At 42.4% G+C, this 19,993-nt stretch overlaps 9 non-coding genes across 9 annotated transcripts; all 9 read right to left on the bottom strand.

Moving 5' to 3' along the window:
• Positions 1–1,688: 1,688 nt before the first annotated feature.
• On the bottom strand, positions 1,689–1,828 carry LOC144792974 (U4 spliceosomal RNA). Its single transcript, XR_013602651.1, has one exon. It is a non-coding gene; the product is annotated as a U4 spliceosomal RNA (small nuclear RNA).
• A 1,930-nt stretch (positions 1,829–3,758) lies between these two features.
• LOC144793904 (U4 spliceosomal RNA) lies at positions 3,759–3,898 on the bottom strand. Its single transcript, XR_013603355.1, has one exon. It is a non-coding gene; the product is annotated as a U4 spliceosomal RNA (small nuclear RNA).
• A 1,927-nt stretch (positions 3,899–5,825) lies between these two features.
• On the bottom strand, positions 5,826–5,965 carry LOC144793884 (U4 spliceosomal RNA). Its single transcript, XR_013603337.1, has one exon. It is a non-coding gene; the product is annotated as a U4 spliceosomal RNA (small nuclear RNA).
• A 1,930-nt stretch (positions 5,966–7,895) lies between these two features.
• On the bottom strand, positions 7,896–8,035 carry LOC144793031 (U4 spliceosomal RNA). The gene has a single exon (XR_013602703.1). It is a non-coding gene; the product is annotated as a U4 spliceosomal RNA (small nuclear RNA).
• A 1,929-nt stretch (positions 8,036–9,964) lies between these two features.
• On the bottom strand, positions 9,965–10,104 carry LOC144792973 (U4 spliceosomal RNA). The gene has a single exon (XR_013602650.1). It is a non-coding gene; the product is annotated as a U4 spliceosomal RNA (small nuclear RNA).
• Positions 10,105–12,034: 1,930 nt separating this feature from the next.
• LOC144793903 (U4 spliceosomal RNA) lies at positions 12,035–12,174 on the bottom strand. The gene has a single exon (XR_013603354.1). It is a non-coding gene; the product is annotated as a U4 spliceosomal RNA (small nuclear RNA).
• Positions 12,175–14,101: 1,927 nt separating this feature from the next.
• On the bottom strand, positions 14,102–14,241 carry LOC144793883 (U4 spliceosomal RNA). The gene has a single exon (XR_013603336.1). It is a non-coding gene; the product is annotated as a U4 spliceosomal RNA (small nuclear RNA).
• Positions 14,242–16,171: 1,930 nt separating this feature from the next.
• LOC144793030 (U4 spliceosomal RNA) lies at positions 16,172–16,311 on the bottom strand. Its single transcript, XR_013602702.1, has one exon. It is a non-coding gene; the product is annotated as a U4 spliceosomal RNA (small nuclear RNA).
• A 1,929-nt stretch (positions 16,312–18,240) lies between these two features.
• LOC144793902 (U4 spliceosomal RNA) lies at positions 18,241–18,380 on the bottom strand. The gene has a single exon (XR_013603353.1). It is a non-coding gene; the product is annotated as a U4 spliceosomal RNA (small nuclear RNA).
• Between the last annotated feature and the right edge of the window lie 1,613 nt (positions 18,381–19,993).

Genomic DNA, 19,993 nt, shown 5'->3' with positions numbered 1-19,993 from the left:
AAGCAGCACCCTCCCAAGTTATGGATTTGATGCTCAGGCAGATATACCTTCACACAAAGATGAGATCTAGGCTGCTAACCATGGGTTGTGGAAAATATAAGAAGCACAAATTCATAATAGCATCCTCATAGGTCCCACTGTCTTCAAATGTTTACTAGAGAAGGAACGGCAATCAATTTAAAGGAAAATAAATTATAGATACATTTTTCCATATTCCATAATGCACGTCTGCCATTTCATGGCACTACATAGTTGCATTTGCTGCATTTCATTTTTACCTTTAGGAGGTACAATATACTGGTTTCCTGGTTTTCAAAACATTTTAGGGGAAGATTCACAAGGACCTGACGCAACTGCATGGATGCATAAGTTTCCTTGAGTCAGTGCTGAATGTCCTTGTGCCACGATGAATGTGCTGTATTAACAATACAGCGCTCCATGGCGCAAGAATTAACAGATGCGTCAGAAATTCTGACGCATCTGTTGGCACAAAAGTGACGCATTGCTGGAAATGCTCATGAAAGTAACGCAAAAAGCCCTGAGTCATAACTTATGCCTGGTCTGTGCAGGCGTAGGGATTTTGACACAGTGAAGGCATAGAGTGATGTAGTGAAATCTTGTAGATTTCAGTGTGTCAGTTCTAGAAGGCTTTTACCGTGGGAACGCCCACCCTGCATACATTATACCTGACGCAGGTATAATATGATGCGGGACTTTACAATGTGACACATCTCCCTAGATGCGTCACATTGTAAATGGGCCACAACATTTATGCCGCAGCTGCGTCACAATACAGATTTTTATACTTGCCCTATATATGGCTGTGTGTACGTTTTGTGTCTCTGTCTGCATGCAGCAAACAAATGTGCCAGATCTGGTAGCCCAGTTGGGCTGATGCAGCCACACAAGAGCTCTCTGCCTGACCTCATTGTCACCAATTCAAATCAGAGAGGATCCATGCAGTCTTTCAAGGCTCTCAGGTGAAAACATGGGCCCTAGAGCAAGGAAGAAAATAGGCCCCCTTGTTGAAGTTTGGAATATAAAATACCGCAATAATCAGGGTTCAGTGGGTCCCGCAGGTCTGTGGGCGCCAGTGCAACTGCACCTGCTGCACCAACAGAAGCTACGCCCCTGTCATAGAGCTGGGTAACATCAATTACTCAGTGCCACAAAGAGCATTCGAAATAAACTTTACATAATGTCAAAGGCAAAAACAAGAGCTTTGTCAGTTCTTGTTCTGTTTCAAACACTCCATACAATCTGTATGAACCCTCTCCACATTTTCCTACTGATAACAAAAGCCTTCGCTCCCAGAAAAAAACTTTCTGGGCGGTTAGTGCACATTTGAATGGGAGATGAGACCTCGGAATAGCCCAGCCCTGCGCCGGACTGCGAGTCACCTCAGAGAGCAGAAACAAAGCCCGTCCTCTGCCCATCACTGACCCAAGCGAAGCCGTGGAGCAAAGATGAGAACAAAGGGGAAGAAATAAAAGAATAACGAAAACTCATCAAGAAAAATAAATCCCTAAATTACTGCTGTATTTAAAAACTGAGAAAACAAAAGAGAACGTAAAGAGTAAACTGAAGCCAAATAGAGTCACCGTTTTGTCCTTGTCACAGATCACAAACCTGCAAGTAAATTGCATTGCAAAATAAACTATCTTATTTTTTAATTACATACTCTCCAGTCACCGAAGAGACTGTCAAAAATTGCCATTTCGACTATATTTCAAGTCTCCATGACAGGGTATTGGGTAAAGTTTTCAATAAGCAATAATCGCGCCTCGGTTAAACCTCATTGGCTACGATACTGCCACTGCGCAACGCTAAACAATTTAGTGTGAATTTCATGCACACTTGCCCTAGTACCTCATGTTACAAAGAACATGATTCCTTTTCAAAAGATGTTATCTGTTTATGCATAACTACTCCTCCACTGCTTCTGATAGGCAATGTAAGACATATTATGGTGTTGTTTTACTAAGTTCTATCAGCTCTCTGCCCCAAAAGCGTCGATAGCCACACGCAGAGAATTATGGGAAATTGTATGCTAAATAGCTGTACAGGTAAGCAGCACCCTCCCAAGTTATGGATTTGATGGTCAGGCAAATATACCTTCACACAAAGATGAGATCTAGGCTGCTAACCATGGGTTGTGGAAAATATAAGAAGCACAAACTCATAATAGCATCCTCATAGGTCCCACTGTCTTCAAATGTTTACTAGAGAAGGAACGGCAATCAATTTAAAGGAAAATAAATTATAGATACATTTTTCCATATTTCATAATGCACGTCTGCCATTTCATGGCACTACATAGTTGCATTTGCTGCATTTCATTTTTAGCTTTAGGAGGTACAATATACTGGTTTCCTGGTTTTCAAAACATTTTAGGGGAATATTCACAAGGACCTGACGCAACTGCATGGATGCATAAGTTTCCTTGAGTCAGTGCTGAATGTCCTTGTGCCACGATGAATGTGCTGTATTTACATTACAGCGCTCCATGGCGCAAGAATTAACAGATGCGTCAGAAATTCTGACGCATCTGTTGGCACAAAAGTGACGCATTGCTGGAAATGCTCATGAAAGTGATGCAAAAAGCCCTGAGTCATAACTTATGCCTGGTCTGTGCAGGCGTAGGGATTTTGACACAGTGAAGGCGTAGAGTGATGTAGTGAAATCTTGTAGATTTCAGTGCGTCAGTTCTAGAAGGCTTTTAGCGTGGGAACGCCCACCCTGCATACATTATACCTGACGCAGGTATAATATGATGCGGGACTTTACAATGTGACACATCTCCCTAGATGCGTCACATTGTAAATGGGCCGCAACATTTATGCCGCAGCTGCGTCACAATACAGATTTTTATACTTGCCCTATATATGGCTGTGTGTACGTTGTGTGTCTCCGTCTGCATGCAGCATACAAATGTGCCAGATCTGGGAGCCCAGTTGGGCTGATGCACCCACACAAGAGCTCTTTGCCTGACCTCATTGTCACCAATTCAAATCAGAGAGGATCCATGCAGTCGTTCAAGGCTCTCAGGTGAAAAAATGGGCCCTAGAGCAAGGAAGAAAATAGGCCCCCTTGTTGAAGTTTGGAATATAAAATACCGCAATAATCAGGGTTCAGTGGGTCCCGCAGGTCTGTGGGCGCCAGTGCAACTGCACCTGCTGCACCAACAGAAGCTACGCCCCTGTCATAGAGCTGGGTAACATCAATTACTCAGTGCCACAAAGAGCATTAGAAATAAACTTTACATAATGTCAAACGGCAAAAACAAGAGCTTTGTCAGTTCTTGTTCTGTTTCAAACACTCCATACAATCTGTATGAACCCTCTCCACATTTTCCTACTGATAACAAATGCCTTCGCTCCCAGAAAAAAACTTTCTGGGCGGTTAGTGCACATTTGAATGGGAGATGAGACCTCGGAAGAGCCCAGCCCTGCGCCGGACTGCGAGTCACCTCAGAGAGCAGAAACAAAGCCCGTCCTCTGCCCATCACTGACCCAAGCGAATCCGTGGAGCAAAGATGAGAACAAAGGGGAAGAAATAAAAGAATAACGAAAACTCATCAAGGAAAATAAATCCGTAAATTACTGCTATATTTAAAAAGCTGAGAAAACAAAAGAGAACGTAAAGAGTAAACTGAAGCCAAATAGAGTCACCGTTTTGTCCTTGTCACAGATCACAAACCTGCAAGTAAATTGCATTGCAAAATAAACTATCTTATTTTTTAATTACATATTCTCCAGTCTCCGAAGAGACTGTCAAAAATTGCCATTTCGACTATATTTCAAGTTTCCATGACGGGGTATTGGGTAAAGTTTTCAATAAGCAATAATCACGCCTCGGTTAAACCTCATTGGCTACGATACTGCCACTGCGCAAAGCTAAACAATTTAGTGTGAATTTCATGCACACTTGCCCTGGTACCTCATGTTACAAAGAACATGATTCCTTTTCAAAAGATGTTATCTGTTTATGCATAACTACTCCTCCACTGCTTCTGATAGGCAATGTAAGACATATAATGGTGTTGTTTTACTAATTTCTATCAGCTCTCTGCCCCAAACCGTCGATAGCCACACGCAGAGAATTATGGGAAATTGTATGCTAAATAGCTGTACAGGTAAGCAGCACCCTCCCAAGTTATGGATTTGATGCTCAGGCAGATATACCTTCACACAAAGATGAGATCTAGGCTGCTAACCATGGGTTGTGGAAAATATAAGAAGCACAAATTCATAATAGCATCCTCATAGGTCCCACTGTCTTCAAATGTTTACTAGAGAAGGAACGGCAATCAATTTAAAGGAAAATAAATTATAGATACATTTTTCCATATTCCATAATGCACGTCTGCCATTTCATGGCACTACATAGTTGCATTTGCTGCATTTCATTTTTACCTTTAGGATGTACAATATACTGGTTTCCTGGTTTTCAAAACATTTTAGGGGAAGATTCACAAGGACCTGACGCAACTGCATGGATGCATAAGTTTCCTTGAGTCAGTGCTGAATGTCCTTGAGCCACGATGAATGTGCTGTATTAACAATACAGCGCTCCATGGCGCAAGAATTAACAGATGCGTCAGAAATTCTGACGCATCTGTTGGCACAAAAGTGACGCATTGCTGGAAATGCTCATGAAAGTAACGCAAAAAGCCCTGAGTCATAACTTATGCCTGGTCTGTGCAGGCGTAGGGATTTTGACACAGTGAAGGCATAGAGTGATGTAGTGAAATCTTGTAGATTTCAGTGTGTCAGTTCTAGAAGGCTTTTACCGTGGTAACGCCCACCCTGCATACATTATACCTGACGCAGGTATAATATGATGGGGGACTTTACAATGTGACACATCTCCCTAGATGCGTCACATTGTAAATGGGCCACAACATTTATGCCGCAGCTGCGTCACAATACAGATTTTTATACTTGCCCTATATATGGCTGTGTGTACGTTTTGTGTCTCTGTCTGCATGCAGCAAACAAATGTGCCAGATCTGGTAGCCCAGTTGGGCTGATGCAGCCACACAAGAGCTCTCTGCCTGACCTCATTGTCACCAATTCAAATCAGAGAGGATCCATGCAGTCTTTCAAGGCTCTCAGGTGAAAAAATGGGCCCTAGAGCAAGGAAGAAAATAGGCCCCCTTGTTGAAGTTTGGAATATAAAATACCGCAATAATCAGGGTTCAGTGGGTCCCGCAGGTCTGTGGGCGCCAGTGCAACTGCACCTGCTGCACCAACAGAAATTACGCCCCTGTCATAGAGCTGGGTAACATCAATTACTCAGTGCCACAAAGAGCATTAGAAATAAACTTTACATAATGTCAAAGGCAAAAACAAGAGCTTTGTCAGTTCTTGTTCTGTTTCAAACACTCCATACAATCTGTATGAACCCTCTCCACATTTTCCTACTGATAACAAAAGCCTTCGCTCCCAGAAAAAAACTTTCTGGGCGGTTAGTGCACATTTGAATGGGAGATGAGACCTCGGAATAGCCCAGCCCTGCGCCGGACTGCGAGTCACCTCAGAGAGCAGAAACAAAGCCCGTCCTCTGCCCATCACTGACCCAAGCGAAGCCGTGGAGCAAAGATGAGAACAAAGGGGAAGAAATAAAAGAATAACGAAAACTCATCAAGAAAAATAAATCCCTAAATTACTGCTGTATTTAAAAACTGAGAAAAAAAAAGAGAACGTAAAGAGTAAACTGAAGCCAAATAGAGTCACCGTTTTGTCCTTGTCACAGATCACAAACCTGCAAGTAAATTGCATTGCAAAATAAACTATCTTATTTTTTAATTACATACTCTCCAGTCACCGAAGAGACTGTCAAAAATTGCCATTTCGACTATATTTCAAGTCTCCATGACAGGGTATTGGGTAAAGTTTTCAATAAGCAATAATCGCGCCTCGGTTAAACCTCATTGGCTACGATACTGCCACTGCGCAAAGCTAAACAATTTAGTGTGAATTTCATGCACACTTGCCCTAGTACCTCATGTTACAAAGAACATGATTCCTTTTCAAAAGATGTTATCTGTTTATGCATAACTACTCCTCCACTGCTTCTGATAGGCAATGTAAGACATATTATGGTGTTGTTTTACTAAGTTCTATCAGCTCTATGCCCCAAAAGCGTCGATAGCCACACGCAGAGAATTATGGGAAATTGTATGCTAAATAGCTGTACAGGTAAGCAGCACCCTCCCAAGTTATGGATTTGATGGTCAGGCAAATATACCTTCACACAAAGATGAGATCTAGGCTGCTAACCATGGGTTGTGGAAAATATAAGAAGCACAAACTCATAATAGCATCCTCATAGGTCCCACTGTCTTCAAATGTTTACTAGAGAAGGAACGGCAATCAATTTAAAGGAAAATAAATTATAGATACATTTTTCCATATTCCATAATGCACGTCTGCCATTTCATGGCACTACATAGTTGCATTTGCTGCATTTCATTTTTAGCTTTAGGAGGTACAATATACTGGTTTCCTGGTTTTCAAAACATTTTAGGGGAATATTCACAAGGACCTGACGCAACTGCATGGATGCATAAGTTTCCTTGAGTCAGTGCTGAATGTCCTTGTGCCACGATGAATGTGCTGTATTTACATTACAGCGCTCCATGGCGCAAGAATTAACAGATGCGTCAGAAATTCTGACGCATCTGTTGGCACAAAAGTGACGCATTGCTGGAAATGCTCATGAAAGTGACGCAAAAAGCCCTGAGTCATAACTTATGCCTGGTCTGTGCAGGCGTAGGGATTTTGACACAGTGAAGGCGTAGAGTGATGTAGTGAAATCTTGTAGATTTCAGTGCGTCAGTTCTAGAAGGCTTTTAGCGTGGGAACGCCCACCCTGCATACATTATACCTGACGCAGGTATAATATGATGCAGGACTTTACAATGTGACACATCTCCCTAGATGCGTCACATTGTAAATGGGCCGCAACATTTATGCCGCAGCTGCGTCACAATACAGATTTTTATACTTGCCCTATATATGGCTGTGTGTACGTTGTGTGTCTCCGTCTGCATGCAGCATACAAATGTGCCAGATCTGGGAGCCCAGTTGGGCTGATGCACCCACACAAGAGCTCTTTGCCTGACCTCATTGTCACCAATTCAAATCAGAGAGGATCCATGCAGTCTTTCAAGGCTCTCAGGTGAAAAAATGGGCCCTAGAGCAAGGAAGAAAATAGGCCCCCTTGTTGAAGTTTGGAATATAAAATACCGCAATAATCAGGGTTCAGTGGGTCCCGCAGGTCTGTGGGCGCCAGTGCAACTGCACCTGCTGCACCAACAGAAGCTACGCCCCTGTCATAGAGCTGGGTAACATCAATTACTCAGTGCCACAAAGAGCATTAGAAATAAACTTTACATAATGTCAAACGGCAAAAACAAGAGCTTTGTCAGTTCTTGTTCTGTTTCAAACACACCATACAATCTGTATGAACCCTCTCCACATTTTCCTACTGATAACAAATGCCTTCGCTCCCAGAAAAAAACTTTCTGGGCGGTTAGTGCACATTTGAATGGGAGATGAGACCTCGGAATAGCCCAGCCCTGCGCCGGACTGCGAGTCACCTCAGAGAGCAGAAACAAAGCCCGTCCTCTGCCCATCACTGACCCAAGCGAATCCGTGGAGCAAAGATGAGAACAAAGGGGAAGAAATAAAAGAATAACGAAAACTCATCAAGGAAAATAAATCCGTAAATTACTGCTGTATTTAAAAAGCTGAGAAAACAAAAGAGAACGTAAAGAGTAAACTGAAGCCAAATAGAGTCACCGTTTTGTCCTTGTCACAGATCACAAACCTGCAAGTAAATTGCATTGCAAAATAAACTATCTTATTTTTTAATTACATATTCTCCAGTCTCCGAAGAGACTGTCAAAAATTGCCAATTCGACTATATTTCAAGTTTTCATGACGGGGTATTGGGTAAAGTTTTCAATAAGCAATAATCACGCCTCGGTTAAACCTAATTGGCTACGATACTGCCACTGCGCAAAGCTAAACAATTTAGTGTGAATTTCATGCACACTTGCCCTGGTACCTCATGTTACAAAGAACATGATTCCTTTTCAAAAGATGTTATCTGTTTATGCATAACTACTCCTCCACTGCTTCTGATAGGCAATGTAAGACATATAATGGTGTTGTTTTACTAATTTCTATCAGCTCTCTGCCCCAAACCGTCGATAGCCACACGCAGAGAATTATGGGAAATTGTATGCTAAATAGCTGTACAGGTAAGCAGCACCCTCCCAAGTTTTGGATTTGATGCTCAGGCAGATATACCTTCACACAAAGATGAGATCTAGGCTGCTAACCATGGGTTGTGGAAAATATAAGAAGCACAAATTCATAATAGCATCCTCATAGGTCCCACTGTCTTCAAATGTTTACTAGAGAAGGAACGGCAATCAATTTAAAGGAAAATAAATTATAGATACATTTTTCCATATTCCATAATGCACGTCTGCCATTTCATGGCACTACATAGTTGCATTTGCTGCATTTCATTTTTACCTTTAGGAGGTACAATATACTGGTTTCCTGGTTTTCAAAACATTTTAGGGGAAGATTCACAAGGACCTGACGCAACTGCATGGATGCATAAGTTTCCTTGAGTCAGTGCTGAATGTCCTTGTGCCACGATGAATGTGCTGTATTAACAATACAGCGCTCCATGGCGCAAGAATTAACAGATGCGTCAGAAATTCTGACGCATCTGTTGGCACAAAAGTGACGCATTGCTGGAAATGCTCATGAAAGTGACGCAAAAAGCCCTGAGTCATAACTTATGCCTGGTCTGTGCAGGCGTAGGGATTTTGACACAGTGAAGGCATAGAGTGATGTAGTGAAATCTTGTAGATTTCAGTGTGTCAGTTCTAGAAGGCTTTTACCGTGGGAACGCCCACCCTGCATACATTATACCTGACGCAGGTATAATATGATGCGGGACTTTACAATGTGACACATCTCCCTAGATGCGTCACATTGTAAATGGGCCGCAACATTTATGCCGCAGCTGCGTCACAATACAGATTTTTATACTTGCCCTATATATGGCTGTGTGTACGTTTTGTGTCTCCGTCTGCATGCAGCAAACAAATGTGCCAGATCTGGTAGCCCAGTTGGGCTGATGCAGCCACACAAGAGCTCTCTGCCTGACCTCATTGTCACCAATTCAAATCAGAGAGGATCCATGCAGTCTTTCAAGGCTCTCAGGTGAAAAAATGGGCCCTAGAGCAAGGAAGAAAATAGGCCCCCTTGTTGAAGTTTGGAATATAAAATACCGCAATAATCAGGGTTCAGTGGGTCCCGCAGGTCTGTGGGCGCCAGTGCAACTGCACCTGCTGCACCAACAGAAGCTACGCCCCTGTCATAGAGCTGGGTAACATCAATTACTCAGTGCCACAAAGAGCATTAGAAATAAACTTTACATAATGTCAAACGGCAAAAACAAGAGCTTTGTCAGTTCTTGTTCTGTTTCAAACACTCCATACAATCTGTATGAACCCTCTCCACATTTTCCTACTGATAACAAATGCCTTCGCTCCCAGAAAAAAACTTTCTGGGCGGTTAGTGCACATTTGAATGGGAGATGAGACCTCGGAAGAGCCCAGCCCTGCGCCGGACTGCGAGTCACCTCAGAGAGCAGAAACAAAGCCCGTCCTCTGCCCATCACTGACCCAAGCGAATCCGTGGAGCAAAGATGAGAACAAAGGGGAAGAAATAAAAGAATAACGAAAACTCATCAAGGAAAATAAATCCCTAAATTACTGCTGTATTTAAAAAGCTGAGAAAACAAAAGAGAACGTAAAGAGTAAACTGAAGCCAAATAGAGTCACCGTTTTGTCCTTGTCACAGATCACAAACCTGCAAGTAAATTGCATTGCAAAATAAACTATCTTATTTTTTAATTACATACTCTCCAGTCACCGAAGAGACTGTCAAAAATTGCCATTTCGACTATATTTCAAGTCTCCATGACAGGGTATTGGGTAAAGTTTTCAATAAGCAATAATCGCGCCTCGGTTAAACCTCATTGGCTACGATACTGCCACTGCGCAACGCTAAACAATTTAGTGTGAATTTCATGCACACTTGCCCTAGTACCTCATGTTACAAAGAACATGATTCCTTTTCAAAAGATGTTATCTGTTTATGCATAACTACTCCTCCACTGCTTCTGATAGGCAATGTAAGACATATTATGGTGTTGTTTTACTAAGTTCTATCAGCTCTCTGCCCCAAAAGCGTCGATAGCCACACGCAGAGAATTATGGGAAATTGTATGCTAAATAGCTGTACAGGTAAGCAGCACCCTCCCAAGTTATGGATTTGATGGTCAGGCAAATATACCTTCACACAAAGATGAGATCTAGGCTGCTAACCATGGGTTGTGGAAAATATAAGAAGCACAAACTCATAATAGCATCCTCATAGGTCCCACTGTCTTCAAATGTTTACTAGAGAAGGAACGGCAATCAATTTAAAGGAAAATAAATTATAGATACATTTTTCCATATTCCATAATGCACGTCTGCCATTTCATGGCACTACATAGTTGCATTTGCTGCATTTCATTTTTAGCTTTAGGAGGTACAATATACTGGTTTCCTGGTTTTCAAAACATTTTAGGGGAATATTCACAAGGACCTGACGCAACTGCATGGATGCATAAGTTTCCTTGAGTCAGTGCTGAATGTCCTTGTGCCACGATGAATGTGCTGTATTTACATTACAGCGCTCCATGGCGCAAGAATTAACAGATGCGTCAGAAATTCTGACGCATCTGTTGGCACAAAAGTGACGCATTGCTGGAAATGCTCATGAAAGTGATGCAAAAAGCCCTGAGTCATAACTTATGCCTGGTCTGTGCAGGCGTAGGGATTTTGACACAGTGAAGGCGTAGAGTGATGTAGTGAAATCTTGTAGATTTCAGTGCGTCAGTTCTAGAAGGCTTTTAGCGTGGGAACGCCCACCCTGCATACATTATACCTGACGCAGGTATAATATGATGCGGGACTTTACAATGTGACACATCTCCCTAGATGCGTCACATTGTAAATGGGCCGCAACATTTATGCCGCAGCTGCGTCACAATACAGATTTTTATACTTGCCCTATATATGGCTGTGTGTACGTTGTGTGTCTCCGTCTGCATGCAGCATACAAATGTGCCAGATCTGGTAGCCCAGTTGGGCTGATGCAGCCACACAAGAGCTCTTTGCCTGACCTCATTGTCACCAATTCAAATCAGAGAGGATCCATGCAGTCTTTCAAGGCTCTCAGGTGAAAAAATGGGCCCTAGAGCAAGGAAGAAAATAGGCCCCCTTGTTGAAGTTTGGAATATAAAATACCGCAATAATCAGGGTTCAGTGGGTCCCGCAGGTCTGTGGGCGCCAGTGCAACTGCACCTGCTGCACCAACAGAAGCTACGCCCCTGTCATAGAGCTGGGTAACATCAATTACTCAGTGCCACAAAGAGCATTAGAAATAAACTTTACATAATGTCAAACGGCAAAAACAAGAGCTTTGTCAGTTCTTGTTCTGTTTCAAACACACCATACAATCTGTATGAACCCTCTCCACATTTTCCTACTGATAACAAATGCCTTCGCTCCCAGAAAAAAACTTTCTGGGCGGTTAGTGCACATTTGAATGGGAGATGAGACCTCGGAAGAGCCCAGCCCTGCGCCGGACTGCGAGTCACCTCAGAGAGCAGAAACAAAGCCCGTCCTCTGCCCATCACTGACCCAAGCGAATCCGTGGAGCAAAGATGAGAACAAAGGGGAAGAAATAAAAGAATAACGAAAACTCATCAAGGAAAATAAATCCGTAAATTACTGCTATATTTAAAAAGCTGAGAAAACAAAAGAGAACGTAAAGAGTAAACTGAAGCCAAATAGAGTCACCGTTTTGTCCTTGTCACAGATCACAAACCTGCAAGTAAATTGCATTGCAAAATAAACTATCTTATTTTTTAATTACATATTCTCCAGTCTCCGAAGAGACTGTCAAAAATTGCCATTTCGACTATATTTCAAGTTTCCATGACGGGGTATTGGGTAAAGTTTTCAATAAGCAATAATCACGCCTCGGTTAAACCTCATTGGCTACGATACTGCCACTGCGCAAAGCTAAACAATTTAGTGTGAATTTCATGCACACTTGCCCTGGTACCTCATGTTACAAAGAACATGATTCCTTTTCAAAAGATGTTATCTGTTTATGCATAACTACTCCTCCACTGCTTCTGATAGGCAATGTAAGACATATAATGGTGTTGTTTTACTAATTTCTATCAGCTCTCTGCCCCAAACCGTCGATAGCCACACGCAGAGAATTATGGGAAATTGTATGCTAAATAGCTGTACAGGTAAGCAGCACCCTCCCAAGTTATGGATTTGATGCTCAGGCAGATATACCTTCACACAAAGATGAGATCTAGGCTGCTAACCATGGGTTGTGGAAAATATAAGAAGCACAAATTCATAATAGCATCCTCATAGGTCCCACTGTCTTCAAATGTTTACTAGAGAAGGAACGGCAATCAATTTAAAGGAAAATAAATTATAGATACATTTTTCCATATTCCATAATGCACGTCTGCCATTTCATGGCACTACATAGTTGCATTTGCTGCATTTCATTTTTACCTTTAGGATGTACAATATACTGGTTTCCTGGTTTTCAAAACATTTTAGGGGAAGATTCACAAGGACCTGACGCAACTGCATGGATGCATAAGTTTCCTTGAGTCAGTGCTGAATGTCCTTGAGCCACGATGAATGTGCTGTATTAACAATACAGCGCTCCATGGCGCAAGAATTAACAGATGCGTCAGAAATTCTGACGCATCTGTTGGCACAAAAGTGACGCATTGCTGGAAATGCTCATGAAAGTAACGCAAAAAGCCCTGAGTCATAACTTATGCCTGGTCTGTGCAGGCGTAGGGATTTTGACACAGTGAAGGCATAGAGTGATGTAGTGAAATCTTGTAGATTTCAGTGTGTCAGTTCTAGAAGGCTTTTACCGTGGTAACGCCCACCCTGCATACATTATACCTGACGCAGGTATAATATGATGCGGGACTTTACAATGTGACACATCTCCCTAGATGCGTCACATTGTAAATGGGCCACAACATTTATGCCGCAGCTGCGTCACAATACAGATTTTTATACTTGCCCTATATATGGCTGTGTGTACGTTTTGTGTCTCTGTCTGCATGCAGCAAACAAATGTGCCAGATCTGGTAGCCCAGTTGGGCTGATGCAGCCACACAAGAGCTCTCTGCCTGACCTCATTGTCACCAATTCAAATCAGAGAGGATCCATGCAGTCTTTCAAGGCTCTCAGGTGAAAAAATGGGCCCTAGAGCAAGGAAGAAAATAGGCCCCCTTGTTGAAGTTTGGAATATAAAATACCGCAATAATCAGGGTTCAGTGGGTCCCGCAGGTCTGTGGGCGCCAGTGCAACTGCACCTGCTGCACCAACAGAAATTACGCCCCTGTCATAGAGCTGGGTAACATCAATTACTCAGTGCCACAAAGAGCATTAGAAATAAACTTTACATAATGTCAAAGGCAAAAACAAGAGCTTTGTCAGTTCTTGTTCTGTTTCAAACACTCCATACAATCTGTATGAACCCTCTCCACATTTTCCTACTGATAACAAAAGCCTTCGCTCCCAGAAAAAAACTTTCTGGGCGGTTAGTGCACATTTGAATGGGAGATGAGACCTCGGAATAGCCCAGCCCTGCGCCGGACTGCGAGTCACCTCAGAGAGCAGAAACAAAGCCCGTCCTCTGCCCATCACTGACCCAAGCGAAGCCGTGGAGCAAAGATGAGAACAAAGGGGAAGAAATAAAAGAATAACGAAAACTCATCAAGAAAAATAAATCCCTAAATTATTGCTGTATTTAAAAACTGAGAAAAAAAAAGAGAACGTAAAGAGTAAACTGAAGCCAAATAGAGTCACCGTTTTGTCCTTGTCACAGATCACAAACCTGCAAGTAAATTGCATTGCAAAATAAACTATCTTATTTTTTAATTACATACTCTCCAGTCACCGAAGAGACTGTCAAAAATTGCCATTTCGACTATATTTCAAGTCTCCATGACAGGGTATTGGGTAAAGTTTTCAATAAGCAATAATCGCGCCTCGGTTAAACCTCATTGGCTACGATACTGCCACTGCGCAAAGCTAAACAATTTAGTGTGAATTTCATGCACACTTGCCCTAGTACCTCATGTTACAAAGAACATGATTCCTTTTCAAAAGATGTTATCTGTTTATGCATAACTACTCCTCCACTGCTTCTGATAGGCAATGTAAGACATATTATGGTGTTGTTTTACTAAGTTCTATCAGCTCTATGCCCCAAAAGCGTCGATAGCCACACGCAGAGAATTATGGGAAATTGTATGCTAAATAGCTGTACAGGTAAGCAGCACCCTCCCAAGTTATGGATTTGATGGTCAGGCAAATATACCTTCACACAAAGATGAGATCTAGGCTGCTAACCATGGGTTGTGGAAAATATAAGAAGCACAAACTCATAATAGCATCCTCATAGGTCCCACTGTCTTCAAATGTTTACTAGAGAAGGAACGGCAATCAATTTAAAGGAAAATAAATTATAGATACATTTTTCCATATTCCATAATGCACGTCTGCCATTTCATGGCACTACATAGTTGCATTTGCTGCATTTCATTTTTAGCTTTAGGAGGTACAATATACTGGTTTCCTGGTTTTCAAAACATTTTAGGGGAATATTCACAAGGACCTGACGCAACTGCATGGATGCATAAGTTTCCTTGAGTCAGTGCTGAATGTCCTTGTGCCACGATGAATGTGCTGTATTTACATTACAGCGCTCCATGGCGCAAGAATTAACAGATGCGTCAGAAATTCTGACGCATCTGTTGGCACAAAAGTGACGCATTGCTGGAAATGCTCATGAAAGTGACGCAAAAAGCCCTGAGTCATAACTTATGCCTGGTCTGTGCAGGCGTAGGGATTTTGACACAGTGAAGGCGTAGAGTGATGTAGTGAAATCTTGTAGATTTCAGTGCGTCAGTTCTAGAAGGCTTTTAGCGTGGGAACGCCCACCCTGCATACATTATACCTGACGCAGGTATAATATGATGCAGGACTTTACAATGTGACACATCTCCCTAGATGCGTCACATTGTAAATGGGCCGCAACATTTATGCCGCAGCTGCGTCACAATACAGATTTTTATACTTGCCCTATATATGGCTGTGTGTACGTTGTGTGTCTCCGTCTGCATGCAGCATACAAATGTGCCAGATCTGGGAGCCCAGTTGGGCTGATGCACCCACACAAGAGCTCTTTGCCTGACCTCATTGTCACCAATTCAAATCAGAGAGGATCCATGCAGTCTTTCAAGGCTCTCAGGTGAAAAAATGGGCCCTAGAGCAAGGAAGAAAATAGGCCCCCTTGTTGAAGTTTGGAATATAAAATACCGCAATAATCAGGGTTCAGTGGGTCCCGCAGGTCTGTGGGCGCCAGTGCAACTGCACCTGCTGCACCAACAGAAGCTACGCCCCTGTCATAGAGCTGGGTAACATCAATTACTCAGTGCCACAAAGAGCATTAGAAATAAACTTTACATAATGTCAAACGGCAAAAACAAGAGCTTTGTCAGTTCTTGTTCTGTTTCAAACACACCATACAATCTGTATGAACCCTCTCCACATTTTCCTACTGATAACAAATGCCTTCGCTCCCAGAAAAAAACTTTCTGGGCGGTTAGTGCACATTTGAATGGGAGATGAGACCTCGGAATAGCCCAGCCCTGCGCCGGACTGCGAGTCACCTCAGAGAGCAGAAACAAAGCCCGTCCTCTGCCCATCACTGACCCAAGCGAATCCGTGGAGCAAAGATGAGAACAAAGGGGAAGAAATAAAAGAATAACGAAAACTCATCAAGGAAAATAAATCCGTAAATTACTGCTGTATTTAAAAAGCTGAGAAAACAAAAGAAAACGTAAAGAGTAAACTGAAGCCAAATAGAGTCACCGTTTTGTCCTTGTCACAGATCACAAACCTGCAAGTAAATTGCATTGCAAAATAAACTATCTTATTTTTTAATTACATATTCTCCAGTCTCCGAAGAGACTGTCAAAAATTGCCAATTCGACTATATTTCAAGTTTTCATGACGGGGTATTGGGTAAAGTTTTCAATAAGCAATAATCACGCCTCGGTTAAACCTAATTGGCTACGATACTGCCACTGCGCAAAGCTAAACAATTTAGTGTGAATTTCATGCACACTTGCCCTGGTACCTCATGTTACAAAGAACATGATTCCTTTTCAAAAGATGTTATCTGTTTATGCATAACTACTCCTCCACTGCTTCTGATAGGCAATGTAAGACATATAATGGTGTTGTTTTACTAATTTCTATCAGCTCTCTGCCCCAAACCGTCGATAGCCACACGCAGAGAATTATGGGAAATTGTATGCTAAATAGCTGTACAGGTAAGCAGCACCCTCCCAAGTTTTGGATTTGATGCTCAGGCAGATATACCTTCACACAAAGATGAGATCTAGGCTGCTAACCATGGGTTGTGGAAAATATAAGAAGCACAAATTCATAATAGCATCCTCATAGGTCCCACTGTCTTCAAATGTTTACTAGAGAAGGAACGGCAATCAATTTAAAGGAAAATAAATTATAGATACATTTTTCCATATTCCATAATGCACGTCTGCCATTTCATGGCACTACATAGTTGCATTTGCTGCATTTCATTTTTACCTTTAGGAGGTACAATATACTGGTTTCCTGGTTTTCAAAACATTTTAGGGGAAGATTCACAAGGACCTGACGCAACTGCATGGATGCATAAGTTTCCTTGAGTCAGTGCTGAATGTCCTTGTGCCACGATGAATGTGCTGTATTAACAATACAGCGCTCCATGGCGCAAGAATTAACAGATGCGTCAGAAATTCTGACGCATCTGTTGGCACAAAAGTGACGCATTGCTGGAAATGCTCATGAAAGTGACGCAAAAAGCCCTGAGTCATAACTTATGCCTGGTCTGTGCAGGCGTAGGGATTTTGACACAGTGAAGGCATAGAGTGATGTAGTGAAATCTTGTAGATTTCAGTGTGTCAGTTCTAGAAGGCTTTTACCGTGGGAACGCCCACCCTGCATACATTATACCTGACGCAGGTATAATATGATGCGGGACTTTACAATGTGACACATCTCCCTAGATGCGTCACATTGTAAATGGGCCGCAACATTTATGCCGCAGCTGCGTCACAATACAGATTTTTATACTTGCCCTATATATGGCTGTGTGTACGTTTTGTGTCTCCGTCTGCATGCAGCAAACAAATGTGCCAGATCTGGTAGCCCAGTTGGGCTGATGCAGCCACACAAGAGCTCTCTGCCTGACCTCATTGTCACCAATTCAAATCAGAGAGGATCCATGCAGTCTTTCAAGGCTCTCAGGTGAAAAAATGGGCCCTAGAGCAAGGAAGAAAATAGGCCCCCTTGTTGAAGTTTGGAATATAAAATACCGCAATAATCAGGGTTCAGTGGGTCCCGCAGGTCTGTGGGCGCCAGTGCAACTGCACCTGCTGCACCAACAGAAGCTACGCCCCTGTCATAGAGCTGGGTAACATCAATTACTCAGTGCCACAAAGAGCATTAGAAATAAACTTTACATAATGTCAAACGGCAAAAACAAGAGCTTTGTCAGTTCTTGTTCTGTTTCAAACACTCCATACAATCTGTATGAACCCTCTCCACATTTTCCTACTGATAACAAATGCCTTCGCTCCCAGAAAAAAACTTTCTGGGCGGTTAGTGCACATTTGAATGGGAGATGAGACCTCGGAAGAGCCCAGCCCTGCGCCGGACTGCGAGTCACCTCAGAGAGCAGAAACAAAGCCCGTCCTCTGCCCATCACTGACCCAAGCGAATCCGTGGAGCAAAGATGAGAACAAAGGGGAAGAAATAAAAGAATAACGAAAACTCATCAAGGAAAATAAATCCGTATATTACTGCTGTATTTAAAAAGCTGAGAAAACAAAAGAGAACGTAAAGAGTAAACTGAAGCCAAATAGAGTCACCGTTTTGTCCTTGTCACAGATCACAAACCTGCAAGTAAATTGCATTGCAAAATAAACTATCTTATTTTTTAATTACATATTCTCCAGTCTCCGAAGAGACTGTCAAAAATTGCCATTTCGACTATATTTCAAGTTTCCATGACGGGGTATTGGGTAAAGTTTTCAATAAGCAATAATCACGCCTCGGTTAAACCTCATTGGCTACGATACTGCCACTGCGCAAAGCTAAACAATTTAGTGTGAATTTCATGCACACTTGCCCTGGTACCTCATGTTACAAAGAACATGATTCCTTTTCAAAAGATGTTATCTGTTTATGCATAACTACTCCTCCACTGCTTCTGATAGGCAATATAAGACATATAATGGTGTTGTTTTACTAATTTCTATCAGCTCTCTGCCCCAAACCGTCGATAGCCACACGCAGAGAATTATGGGAAATTGTATGCTAAATAGCTGTACAGGTAAGCAGCACCCTCCCAAGTTATGGATTTGATGCTCAGGCAGATATACCTTCACACAAAGATGAGATCTAGGCTGCTAACCATGGGTTGTGGAAAATATAAGAAGCACAAATTCATAATAGCATCCTCATAGGTCCCACTGTCTTCAAATGTTTACTAGAGAAGGAACGGCAATCAATTTAAAGGAAAATAAATTATAGATACATTTTTCCATATTCCATAATGCACGTCTGCCATTTCATGGCACTACATAGTTGCATTTGCTGCATTTCATTTTTACCTTTAGGAGGTACAATATACTGGTTTCCTGGTTTTCAAAACATTTTAGGGGAAGATTCACAAGGACCTGACGCAACTGCATGGATGCATAAGTTTCCTTGAGTCAGTGCTGAATGTCCTTGTGCCACGATGAATGTGCTGTATTAACAATACAGCGCTCCATGGCGCAAGAATTAACAGATGCGTCAGAAATTCTGACGCATCTGTTGGCACAAAAGTGACGCATTGCTGGAAATGCTCATGAAAGTAACGCAAAAAGCCCTGAGTCATAACTTATGCCTGGTCTGTGCAGGCGTAGGGATTTTGACACAGTGAAGGCATAGAGTGATGTAGTGAAATCTTGTAGATTTCAGTGTGTCAGTTCTAGAAGGCTTTTACCGTGGGAACGCCCACCCTGCATACATTATACCTGACGCAGGTATAATATGATGCGGGACTTTACAATGTGACACATCTCCCTAGATGCGTCACATTGTAAATGGGCCACAACATTTATGCCGCAGCTGCGTCACAATACAGATTTTTATACTTGCCCTATATATGGCCGTGTGTACGTTTTGTGTCTCTGTCTGCATGCAGCAAACAAATGTGCCAGATCTGGTAGCCCAGTTGGGCTGATGCAGCCACACAAGAGCTCTCTGCCTGACCTCATTGTCACCAATTCAAATCAGAGAGGATCCATGCAGTCTTTCAAGGCTCTCAGGTGAAAAAATGGGCCCTAGAGCAAGGAAGAAAATAGGCCCCCTTGTTGAAGTTTGGAATATAAAATACCGCAATAATCAGGGTTCAGTGGGTCCCGCAGGTCTGTGGGCACCAGTGCAACTGCACCTGCTGCACCAACAGAAGCTACGCCCCTGTCATAGAGCTGGGTAACATCAATTACTCAGTGCCACAAAGAGCATTAGAAATAAACTTTACATAATGTCAAAGGCAAAAACAAGAGCTTTGTCAGTTCTTGTTCTGTTTCAAACACTCCATACAATCTGTATGAACCCTCTCCACATTTTCCTACTGATAACAAATGCCTTCGCTCCCAGAAAAAAACTTTCTGGGCGGTTAGTGCACATTTGAATGGGAGATGAGACCTCGGAATAGCC

This window comes from Lissotriton helveticus, chromosome 11 (genome assembly GCF_964261635.1).
Source record: "Lissotriton helveticus chromosome 11, aLisHel1.1, whole genome shotgun sequence".
NCBI lineage: Eukaryota > Metazoa > Chordata > Amphibia > Caudata > Salamandridae > Lissotriton > Lissotriton helveticus.
Note: the sequence above shows the minus strand (reverse complement) of the source record. Positions and strands in the feature narration are given on the sequence as shown.